This window comes from Harpia harpyja, chromosome 9 (genome assembly GCF_026419915.1).
Source record: "Harpia harpyja isolate bHarHar1 chromosome 9, bHarHar1 primary haplotype, whole genome shotgun sequence".
In the NCBI taxonomy this organism is placed as follows: domain Eukaryota; kingdom Metazoa; phylum Chordata; class Aves; order Accipitriformes; family Accipitridae; genus Harpia; species Harpia harpyja.
In genome coordinates this window covers 44,360,678-44,372,969 of record NC_068948.1, presented here as the reverse complement: position 1 = coordinate 44,372,969, position 12,292 = coordinate 44,360,678, and positions in this window count along the sequence as shown.

Here is a 12,292-nt window from a genome sequence, read left to right as displayed (position 1 = left end):
GGTTGATTTTCATCCCCTATGCTGTGCCTGGCATTGGAGATAGACTAGAGAGGAGAACGTAGGGTGTCTGATACTGTCGCTCTTTCCTGCGCAAAGGCATAAAACATGCCTCGGGTGTTCCCTTTGCTTGACTATAGGAAAAGCTACAAGACCCCTCACGGCTCATTCTGCTGAAACCTCTTTTAGAAGTGCCATTCAGGAGCTTTCTGCATCAAGGAAGGTGTCAGCGCAAGATGATAAATGATGAGGTGCCTGCATTATTCCTAAGGGCCCATTAAAAATGAGACACCTTTGAATTCACGGGGTAATAACAGGCACGGGGTATGGGTTATTGGTCTCTTTTTCAGCAGAGAAATGATAAATGTTCCTGTGGAAAGAAGTGCCACACCCCCTCAAACAAGACACCCTTCCCTCTCCCATCAAAATTCCTAGGTCAAAGGAAAGGATTTGATTTCACTGTTAACACTCAGCCAGGAGAAATATGTGCTAGGTGCGAAAGCCACCTGTTCTCGCTGCAGACCTGGCAGGGGAGATGTGCAAAGAGCGAAGGCTGCAAGGCAATTTGGCTGTCACTCATCTTCTCAGGAACTTAGGAGTGATGTGTGTGTGTGGATGTGTGCGTGCAAGGCACACACACGCCTCTAGGAAAACTATCACTTGTAGTGAAAAGTGCAAACAACTTCTTTCACTGTTTTCTTTCTTTAAAAAAAAAAAAAATCAAGAGTTGCCTCATTGCAAAAAAAGAGAACTAAAAAATCTTGGGTCAATATTTTTTTGCCCATCTACTTGCAAGGGGCTGAGTGTGGCCCTTGGAAATCCCACCACTGATGACATTGCTCAAAGCTAATCTCCAGGTCTTTTGATCTTTATACATTTAGGGCTTGACCTGAAGTCTGGAGAAATTAATGGGAGCCTTTCTCTCTCTCAGTGGGTATTTGCTTAGGGACTGATTAATTGATTTTTAGGTTTGTTGACTGTGCCTATATCATGGACTCAAAGTACACCATGAAAGTTTAATGAAATATTAAAATAGGATATTTGTTGACAAGAGTGACCCTGTGTGTCATGCAAGAAAAACTGCATGTTCGGAAGTGTCTTCTGAATGTCTTTAACTTCCTCCAAATCTGATGTTTCCCAGCCATGTGCTCCATCTTCAGGACTTTGTTGGCTGGACAAACTATCTGATCGTGGCAGGTCTTGAGTAGGCTTAGAAAATGTCTGAGGTTTCTGAGCACACCCTTTTCCGTGCCTGGAAATTATGTCTAGGCTGAACACATCCAGACTTCCCAGACGTGGTCATTGAATATATGCAGATAGGCTGCGTCTCAGAAAGATGCGGCAAACCCAGCACTTCTGGGATGCCTTGGATGTGTTGTGTATGCTCTGCAGAAGGGGAGTAGTAGTAGGAAGGAAATGCAGCGTGTTTGGGACCTGACGGGGCAGCAGGTCAGAACATGCATGCGTTCCCATCTGGGAAATCCTTGACGGAAAAAAAGTGGATCTCCACCAGGAGGTAACCACATCCAGGCTTTGGTAAATGGAGGTGAGAAGTGGGTTGTCTTGCTAAGGGCCTCTCACTGAGCAAAGCCTGCTGTCAGCACTCTCCCCTTTGCAACCTCCTCCTGGTATAAACTCCAGCGCCTCCAGTGATCCCAGCGTACAAGAGGGGAAGTGGTTTCTCCAAGAGGCAGGGTCCAGATCATTTAAAGCAATGAGGACAAGACCTTGAACTTGACTTTGTGGTTGATCCAAGACTGGAATTCCAGCCGGCAATAGCCAAGTACCTCCATGGAGAGATGCACTGTGGTGTCTAACCCTGTGCGGTCAGGCACCTGGATTGATGCTTCCCTTTAAATGTCACTCCATCAACTCCAGAGCGGCTGGAAAAGAGACAATTCAAAATAGTATCGTATTCCCACCTCTTCTTGCCCCTGCCAATCCCAAAGAGCATCTCTGCCTCTTCCCTGAAAGACATTTATTTACTCTACAGAGTAGTCATATGTAAACTGCTGAGCTGAAGCATTCACATTGCAGATGAGAAAACAGATGCATCTCTGCTCCGCTGCTGCTGCTGCTCTGCCGGTGCTGTTAACCTGGGCATTGACTCTTGCCTTGGTTTTGCTCATTGTGCCTAGCCTGCAAAAATGGTATCCAAAAAAGTGTAATGGAAAAGCAAAAATCAACCAAAACCATTTTTTTTAAGTTTCCAAAGGATATTCTTGGCCTCTTCGCTTCCTGCAAGGGCTTCATTGGCAGAATCATCCCAGTAAGCTTCAACCTCCGAAAGGGAATGCAGTAGGGAGAGGCACCCCTGCTCCTTCCAGGCTATAAAAGGTTTAACTGCTCTTCCCAGCCCCTGTGCCCCTTCGTGATATCCTTGTCCGTCTTCCTCACTGGGGTGAGTTTTACCATGGAAGATATTATCTCATGATTATTATGCAATAATGGTGTGTATCATAGGTGAAATGGGTGAGTTATTAATCTTAATTATCGTAGAGAAGGTGCTCTGAAGTTGCATAGCCTATTTTTCTGGCCAGAGACTTGAAACTCAGCTATTAAGAGGAAGCAAGCTGTGAAATCTCTCTCCAGGCATCTGAAGAAGCCTTAAGAGATTTTCAGAAGTGCCGAACCCTTAGATGTTCCCAAAGATTTTAGAGGAATCTCGACTGCTTGCCTCTGGCTATAACCCCAGCCCAGGGCTTAGGGCTGTCGCCATGAGCAGAGGGACCTGTTTGCAAATCCCCCCCCCCCCCCCCCCCCCCCCCCCCCCCCGCTTGCCTCATTTGGGTCAGGTTCTCTATACTTTCCTAGCCCCAGGGGAGGCAAGAGTCCTCCTGTGAGGCATTCCCAGTCTTTTCTGTTGAAACTGTTTGACTTTGTGTAATTGGGAAATCATCGCTGGAATGAGCCTAAGAATAGGCACGGGGCAATGAGAAACCTTCTCTGGGTTTTTTGTAAGAATGGGTGACTTTGGTTCCATTGGCTATTACAGGAGAGGGGATGGCAGCTGGAGATCCCAAGCAGAACTGGGCACCTATCAAACTTTAGATGAAGATGCTTAGAGCAGCTTAGGATCTGGTGTTTCTTCTATGCGTGGCGTCCTACGTCCTGTGCATCCCATGTCTGAGCACTTTGCTGCACAGGAGCTCTGTCCTGGGAACGTGGGCACCTAACTTGGGCACGTGGGATCCATCAGGAGACCTCAGTTACGCGCTGCCGTGTCGCGTGGCTTTTATATTTGGCTCTTTGAATGTAACTTAAGGCACCCATGCTAGAAGAGAGCATCCAAAGGTCCTGTTAAGTGGTGTTTGCATGAGGTTGGGTGATGAGATGTTGGGCTGCCTTGCTTGCTCACAAGATGGTTTTGGCTGGGGGCTACCTATACTCATTCCACCCCTCTCTACAGAGGGGACGGGAGCCTCAGCAACACTCCCCATGCTCTCAGCCTGAATGGCTGCAGCCAGCCCTTCGTCCAGGAGTGCTGAATGCAGGGTTGAGTGGTCCTGGCTCCACCAGACGCCACACTTGAGAGCTGGCTTTGAGGAGGGCTTTCAGCAGGCACTAGGAGGTGGCAACAGGCCCTTGGGTTGGGAGATGGGGAATGCAGCCTTTGTCCTCTCCACAGATGAAGATGGTAGCCAGGTCCAGCCAGATTCCAGAGGCATCTGGATAGCCTCTGTCATCGAGGTGGGATGGTTTGGGCGGGGGGGGGGTGGAACAGGACATAAGGGGGGTTATCTCCCCTCTGCCTTTTTGGCTGGGAGGGGGACAGCTGAGAATTGGAGGAGGCCAGCGATGAAACGGTGGTGTAGCGGGAGGCCGTAGTGTGGTTGCTGCAGAGCTTGGGCACCCTGCGCGACCAAGGAGGTGCCCCGAGAAGGGGCTCCACGGGGTCGGCTGTGATATTTGTCTTCCTGGGGCAAGGGGTGGCTGGGGGGAGCATATCAGTCGGGACGATCTCTCTGTGCTTCATGTCGTGCCATAAGAAAAAGGGGAGAGGGAGTAAGACGCGAGGGGGGGCGGGGGGGGGACAGAAAGAAAAAAACAAAAAAAAGCAGAGCGAACCTGCTGGCTTCCCCAGACTGTGCGGCACCACTGGTCATTTCTGTAGGCTATGGGGTTGTCAGGGTAAGCTGTAAGGACAGGTGTAAATCTGTCCTGTCATTCCACCCTTCCAGCATCTTCTCACCTGAAGGGCTCCCATTTATTGCAGAGAACAAGCAAATAAACCCAGCCATCGCTTTGACTCGCAAAGGGCATGAAAAGACACCCCATGCCGCCGGTTAACCTCTGTCCTCTGCCTTTCCCCTCCCATGCGGGGCTTTTACAGCCGGCTTGAAAGTAAACCCCCCCCAGCTGTTTGTTTAAAGCAAAGCAAATAAGGGCTATTGCAGCTCAGACCAAAATCCACTTGTTTGCAGTCTGATTTTTAACTGTCATTCCCAGCAGAGAGAAGGCAGGGGGGAGGGCTGGAGGCTGGCCCCAGCCCAGGGCAAGAGGGGCCATTTGTCTGCCAGGAGGAGAGGGGGTTCGGCAGCTTCCAGGGCACTCTGGGGCAGGCAGGGGGGGATGCTACAGGCCTTTCTGAATCAGGGGAACATCTGCGAAACGACCCCAAAGTGCGTGTCAGGTGGGGACGTGACCTCTGGATGCGGTTTCCCTGCTCAGCCAGGCAAGGCGGGTCCCTTCGCCCAGCTCCTTCCTCTCCTTCTCCTCTTCCCTTTGCAAATTGCGCCGGTGATTTTCGTCCTCGAACCTGGAGCGAGGCTTTTCTCTCCCTCTTTAAGAAGCCATCCGCAGCATCAGTCTCCCCATGGTTTTCATTAAGAAGGGGATGGTGTGTTTCCCATCAAGAACGACTTTAATCTTGACTGAGTTCTGAAAGCTAAAGGTTTGCAGTTTTCTTCGGCCACCTTTGATTATTACTTCTTCTTGTTTTCCAACTCAATATTATAGATCCTCCCTCCCGGCTGAAGTCCTTAATGGCCCGGTCCATCCCCACTCCCCCAAGTACCCATTCTGTGGATGTAGCAAACTCTAATTAATTATAACTTATCTCATGACTTGTCAGCATCACATGTTTGATCCTGTTTAGAAACCATATTCCCAGGGGACAGAAAGACTCGGGAGTAGGTTGATGCTACTCAACAGTGATTTAATGGACGCATTAATGCCGAGACAGATAACTGTGTAGCCATGTTAAGTAATACATCAAGAATCTTTCCAGAGAGGCAACTTTACAGGTCACTGCAGAACTGCTAACTGATATTAACCCGCTTTGCATTGTGCTGTGCATATGGGCGCTGGGAGTTCACACACTTTCTTTTGTTTGTTTTTTTTTTCGAGCAGCCTCTTCCCATTCCCCCCTGGAAGCGATGGAGATATTAGACGCCTAATGACAATGTTTCACACGCGGGGGTGGGGTGAGGAGGACAACAGGCTTGTTAGCCGGGTTGATTTTAAGCACACCCAATTACTGGCCCGGAGGAGGCCGGGGGCAGAGGCTGCTGCCCGGCCGCGGAGATGCTCCGGGCTGCGCTGGGATGCCGCCGGCCCCGCGGCCACCGCGGGTGGCTCCGCGCCGCTTCGCACGGGAGGGAGATGCGGGAGATGAAGGGCAGCTCCCGGGCACGGACGGGGATGCGCTCTTTGTTTTTGCAAACGTTCCCTGCCGAAAAGCCTAGCCATTTTCGCCTTCCTCCACCCCGGGAGGGGTTCCTTTCTGCCCCTGCTCCGGGAGGGATGCCCAGGAGCATCTTCTGCCAAGCTCCGTTTCGGGATGGGGGGGGGGGGGGGACGGTGACTTGTCCTGGAGGCCCTGGGAGCTGGCGGGGAGGACGGTAGCAGCGCCGGGGAGCGGCTGCCCCGTCCGCGGGGCCCGCTCTTGCCCAGCCCCGGAGGAGGGGGCGGCGTGCCCGGCGGACGGGGATCACCCCGCGGCCCCGCCGCTAACTACGGCGGAATTTACCCGTGGGAAAGGTCCGTCTGTCCGTCCCTCGGGCTCTCCCAGCCCCACGCGGGGAGGGTGGGATGCCCGGCCCCGCGGTCCCACCGTCCCACCGTAACCATCTCCTCCCTGCCCGCCGAGCCACGCTCTCCGGTGCTTCCCGGCCCCGTCCCGCTCGGTTACCGGAGCTTGGGACACGGACCGACCGTCCGACAGATCTGCCCAGAGACACCTCACTTTGTCACCCCCCGTGCGGGGGACAGCGGGGTCCCCTCCCCACCTGGGAGCAAGCAAAGCGGCTCGGGGCGAGGAGGGGGACGGGGGGGGGGGGACCCCACACCCAGCTGTGAGTTCCCGTGGGCTGAGGGCTCCCCCTCTCTGCTCCCCTCGCTCCAGCCCGGCCAGGCTCCGCGGTGGCCCCGGGCAGAACCGGGGGACCCCGGCGTGCGGCTGCCGCCCCCGGAGCCCCCGTGCTCGGGGCACCGGCACGGCGGGGAGTAACATTTGCCTTTAACGCCGAAAGCTTCCCCCCCGTAAGGACTCCTCTCCCGCGGCTGGAGGGAAGGTGCTGCCGGATCCCTCGCTCCTTCCCATCGCTTTTTTTCCCTCTCCCCCTTCTTGCCAGCCGGACCCTTCAGGGCAGGCGGCGGAGGGAGGGAGGGAGAGAGAATGCCTGGGAATTCACCTTGCTGAGAACGAAGGGAAACTCCCTTCCTCCAGCCGGGGTGACACCCTGGCAGGACTCCGCTGGCCTGGGCCCGCGGGGCTCCGTCGCCTGCCCGCCGGCTCCCGGCACCTGCCGGCGGGGCGGCCCCGGGGAGCCCCGTTCCCGGCCGCGGGGACCGGGGAGGCAGCGGGTGACAAGCCGTGACTTCCTTGAGGAAAGCAGGCCGGGAAGGTGGAGAAACCAACCGGTGGTGCCAGGCTTTCGGCGGGGCGGGCGGGGAGCGGTGGCCGAGGCTGTTCAGCGGGGTGGGCAGCGGGGACCGTCCCGTCCAGCTCGGCGGGGAAAATTCCCTCCGGACACGGGCCCGGCTCCTTCCCCTGCCCTTTGGGGAAAGGCAGAGCCCGAGTGGAGAACCAGCCCTTCAAACACAAGCACGGACGAAACCCCCACGTGTCCCCCGCTGGGACCCGCCGCGCTCCGGGGGGCCGCGGGCAGCCCCGGCTCGGGGGGCTCCGGGGAGGGGGGGGGACTCCGCCGCCGCCTCCTCCCAGCTCGTAGGACGGTTTCACCCACTCGGGAAAGGGTTGGGGGGGGTGGGGTGGTCCGTTCTTTTTTTCCTTCTCTTTCGGACAGGCGTCTTGCGGCGGCGGGCCGTTTGCAGGGCGGAGGGAAGGGAAGGTGGTGCGGTTTGCCCAGGTTGCGAGGGGAGGATTGTGTGCCACTGTGATTAAACGCTCTCCCCGAAAGATGGTATCCGACATGAGATAATGAGGCTCTGTGACCGGCCCCAGGTTCCCTTTAAGTTTTCCCATGGACTCGAGCTGTCGCCAGTTCACAAAACGACAGTGTAAGACAGCACCACGCTACTCAGATCCAATTTACGGCGCACAAAAGCTGATCCCCAAATCCCCACTAACAAACCGGGACCCGCAGACAATTCCGATAATGTTTAGTTTTTATTCATTTCTCGACTAATTAACTGGAATCCCACCTCCTCTTCCCCCTCTTGACAGTGCCCAATTAATCCGCAATGTATGTCAAAGGTCTGGAACCCACTGTAAACTGCTAAACCTTTGCAAAGATTTGTGTGTCTCTATATTGATCTGATTAGGACCGCGATGCTTTTTCCTCGCTATTACTGCGTGCAGAATGAAAATGTCGCGCTTTTTTTTGTCCCAAAAGCTTTACTTTCCCCGACTCTAATAGGATTTCTCCAAGGCGCCTTCAAACCTCCCTGGGTGTTCGTGAAAAGGCTTGGGGGTTTTTTTTATCAGGGACTCCAAAGGGAATCAAGCGAAATGAAGTTATCTGTGAGACAGGAGGGGAGCGCGTGTGTGTGTGATGGGGGGGTTCGACTAAATCTGGATTCGCTGGGCAATGTCCCGTCTTGAAAAATAAACAGGAGCGGGAGGGATAGGAGTGGGATAAACCTTTTTTTTTTTTTTTTTTTTTTTTTTGCGGGGTCGGGGGGAGACAAACCTTTTTGGGGTGAGAGGGTCGGTTGGTGCCAGCACTGGGGCGGACTGGGGAGCGCGGCTCCCCGGCGGAACGGAGCGATCCCGCCGGCCGGGGCTGCCGCCCGCCCCGCTCCGCTCCGCCGGCGCTGGGGCTGGGGGAGCTCGTTTCTAATCTTCGGAGGGAGCGAATATAAAAGAGGAATTTATTAGCTTTCAGGCCATCAGAGGAATAAACATTGATTTTATTGACCTAATTATGGGCCAAATGACTCCTTCCATCGATCACGTAAAATACTTCATTTGGAGAAAAACAGGCGCGGGCGCCCGGAGGCGGGGAGGAGAGCGGGTGGATGTGCTGCAAAAGGGAAAGAAAAGCAAAAGCTAGAAAATGTATGGAGGGGTTTTAATGCAGTTAACGTGCCCGTCGCGCTGGAGCTCAAGCCCTGTCTCCCAGACGTTACAGTGCGGATGTTTTGCAAACTAAAGCTTTTATGTCGAATTCCAATCCGGCCAGTCAATTTGGCTAAAATAGCATTAAACAAATGGACAGCGGTTTATTTATATTCCCCCCCCCCCGCTGTATTTTATAGACAGAGGAGAATTACTTGAAATGTATTTTACAAGCACAAGACAACACGTCGTTTCAGCCCGAGCGCGGCGATTTCGCGTAATTAGAGTAGGCTCGACACTAATAAAGGAGCAAACAGGCTCTTTTCTCTGCTTAAACCCGGCTACTGTCCCCAGCGCTTTCCTGCGGGGTGGGATCGTCGTTTCATGGCGAGGGAGGGGGCGGAGGGCGCACCTGAAGGCACCTGCCCGGGGAAAGTGGGCAGAGAGGGGCTACGGGGCGACCGGCTCCTTTCCTCATCTTGCCAGGACGAGCAGGGCTCATGAAACGCAATTATTTTATTCCCCCCCCCCCGCCTTGCTGGTGGGTGACAGCGAGACCTGACTTTGGATTTATTTGCTTGAGATTTTTTGGGGGGGAGGAGGCGGTGCGGGACGAGAGATGCTTTTGGCAGGGTGTTTGCTCCTTTCTTGTGTCACCTAAAATATTAGATCTCGTACGCCTGCACCCAGCCTTAAATGTAGGAGGGGGCTGGTGGTGGGTGTTTTTAGTCCAGCTGTTTTGTAAGACTGGATCTTTCCCTTCCCTGTCCCTAAGCTCGGCTTAGCGCTTCCTTGCCCCCGCCGCGTTATTCCTCCCTCCTGGCGAGCTTCGCAGCTCGGGGGCTTCCTCCTGGGCTCCTAACTCTTGACGGCCAAACTCTCACCGCCCGGATCTGAACTCCCCCGATCCCCTTTCCCCCCCCCCCCTTTCCCCCCCACCCACTCCCGGGACCGGTTATTCTGCGTCACCCGCCGTTCCCCGGCGGAGGAGGCAGAGATGCTCTCCGCCGTGGCACGCATTGTCTCTCAGCCCATAAACGCCTGGCTGTCACTTCTAATAGCTCTTTTATTGCAATTCGTTAAGAAGAGCGGTGCCGCTGCTCCAGCCGTTGCCCCCCCCTCCGGGCGCCTAAGCCCCCCCCCCCCCCCTCCAACCCCGGGGTAGAGCCGGGGCTGGGGGGTCCCGGGCCGGGCCGCCCAGGTGAGCCCCGCTCCGGCAGGTGAGAGCGGACGGCCGCGGCGCCATCCCGTGGCCGGGAGCCCACGGAGCGCTCCGCGGGGCCAGCCCGGCCCTCCACGGGCCCCGGCGGCGGGGACCCCCGCGCCCTTTCCCCGCCCGCGGGGGGAGTGCGGAGAGCGCGGTTCACCCGACGTTCACTCCCCCCCCCCCCCCCCCCCGCTCCCTTCCCTCTGTCTCATTAAGATAGGGCTTTATGCAGAACATCTGTAAGGAAAGGCAAAATAAATGACAACACTTTTACACCACTTCCTACTTAACTTTTCTTTTATGTGGCTGCTTTGGATTTTCCGACGCTTTGTACTGCTCGAATCTTGTTTGGATGTTTGTACATGTAATGCTCTGCCCACTTCAGCTCTTGGGACGGGCTTGTCTTGTATTTTCTTTCTCTCTCCCCCCCCCCTCACCCCCGTGCCAGCGTGCAGACCGAGTCTTTCACAATATGCTCTGCTCACTTTGCTGTCGGGGGAAGAGCAGCAGGATTTGTGCTGCCTCCCTTGTAGCCTGCGCCAGGGCAGGGGCAAACGGCTATACAAGTGGCGGGCATTAATCACGCCTTGTCATTGCAGAAGGTGAGCTCCGTGCACGGTGCACCCACTTATTCGCTCTTAAAATCCCCCCTTCTCCTTCCAGCCCGTCGCCTTCCTGTCTCCACTGAGCAGCATTTTCCCCTGACCTGGATCCGGACAATTGTCCTAATGGTATTTAAAGAAAACACGGATTAAACATTCATTACTGCTTTTCTCCCCGTATTTAGATTGTAACCTCAGAAACCAGGGCGCCCTGTGCATGGAGCGTGTGTCAAGCTTCACTTAAGGAAGAAAAAGCTGTTTGGGGGGTGGGGGTGGTGGCTCCCACGGCCCCCAGGTGATTTGGGCGCCTGAATGCACTTGATGAACCCGGGAACCTCTGAGTTTAAGCTCCCAACCCCCCAGGAACTGGTACCAAAGTGGTGAGAAAGTGGCTCTGCTCACCGGGAGCGCATTTCCCTCCTTATCCAGAGGATCAGAAGTGATGCCCCGGCTCCCCGTCTATTTTATCCTACCCCATCTCCCGTCTAACTGGAATAATTTCTTCTGCCGCCGCTTTTCCGAGACAGCCGGTGAGCGTTTTAGCTTCCCTTTAAGTCCATGCCATTAAAGAAGTGGCTGCAGCAACAGGTGAGCGGGGATTTTTCAGGGGTAGGAGGTGGCGGCCGGTGGCCCCGGGGGGGCTGCAGGCACCGAGCCGCCCAGGCGCGCATCGACCGCGGGGAAGGATGCTCTGCTCTGCTCCGCGGAGCCCGGCGCCGGGGCGAGCCCGGCGGCTCTCCAGCAAAACCTGCTGAGAAAAAAAAAAAAGAAAAACAAACAAAAAAAAACCAAAAAAAAGGCAAACACCCCCCCCCCCCCCCCGACTTTTCCTCTCTAATCCCAGTTACAGGAGGGGGAAGGATCCGCTTCGGGAAGCGGAGCGAGAGCTGCACAAATATTGTTTACACCTGCGACGCGAAGCTGGCTGTATTCTGCTCCGCTCGGCTTTAATTGGAAATCTTTTCCGTCTGCCCCAACTCCCGGATCATCTGGGTTTAATAAATTTTCACAACACCCCTGCTGCTCTAGAGAAACTCTGTGGCAGAAGTGGGCTCTGCCCGTGTTTCTGAATCCCAGCAGAAGAGTAATTACCGTAGGAGCAAGAGTGGCCTGGGACTTGTTTTTGGTCCAGGGGAAAGGGGAGGGGGGGACACGGGGAGAGAGAAACCTGGCCATGAAGCGGGGGCTGTAAAGCTTATATATGCGTGTACACACACACACACACGTATAGAAAAGCAAGGAGCAAGTGCAAGATCGAAAGCAGAGCCTGTCTTTTTCTGCAGCCACGTGTGCCATTAAAAGCAAATAATTCAAAGTACTTTTAAACTATAAAAACATGGGATCTTTCCCCTTCTGTTACTTTTTTTTTTTGGGGGGGGGATTCAGATCCCGTCTCCCCTTCTCAGATGACCTCGAAGGACCGGTTTTTTCACTTTCCCATGTGTGCGCGTTTGCGCTTTCCGGAAATCAATCTAAAGTTTGTTCAAAATACTAAACTAAAAACAGCGCTGCAAAACCTCCCACGCCCTAAAGAAAGAGAGGAGCCACCCTCCCCCCCCCCTTTTTTTTTCTGCTTTATTTTTTTTATTTCCATCTTCTTGTGCTCCCCACGGAAAAGATCTCCGGAGAGTTTTGCTGGATCGTGTGGGGATGTGTGAGCATGTAGAGAAAGGCGCTTTCTGGTGAAGCGGAGCGGGCTGCCGGTGCCCCGACGTGCCGGAGGGCCGGGGGCTCTCGGCGGGGCTGCCCGGAGCTCCCGGGGGTGGGGGTCTGGGCTGCCGACCCCCCTCCCCTTGAACAGCTCAGCCCCCGCGGGGAGTTGTCCCCTTGCAGTAGGGAGCGTTGGGAAGCGGTGAAGGAGGAGAAGACTTTTTTCCCTCCAACAACACCTTCTGGAGTGCCGCTCGGATGGAGCCCGCTGCTCCTTGCCCTGCACGTCGGGTGTCGGCTTTAGGCTGGCCGAAGTAGCAAAATTCGCTGCTATCCAAAAGTTTCCCAGGGCTGAGCTGGCACGTTTCGGCT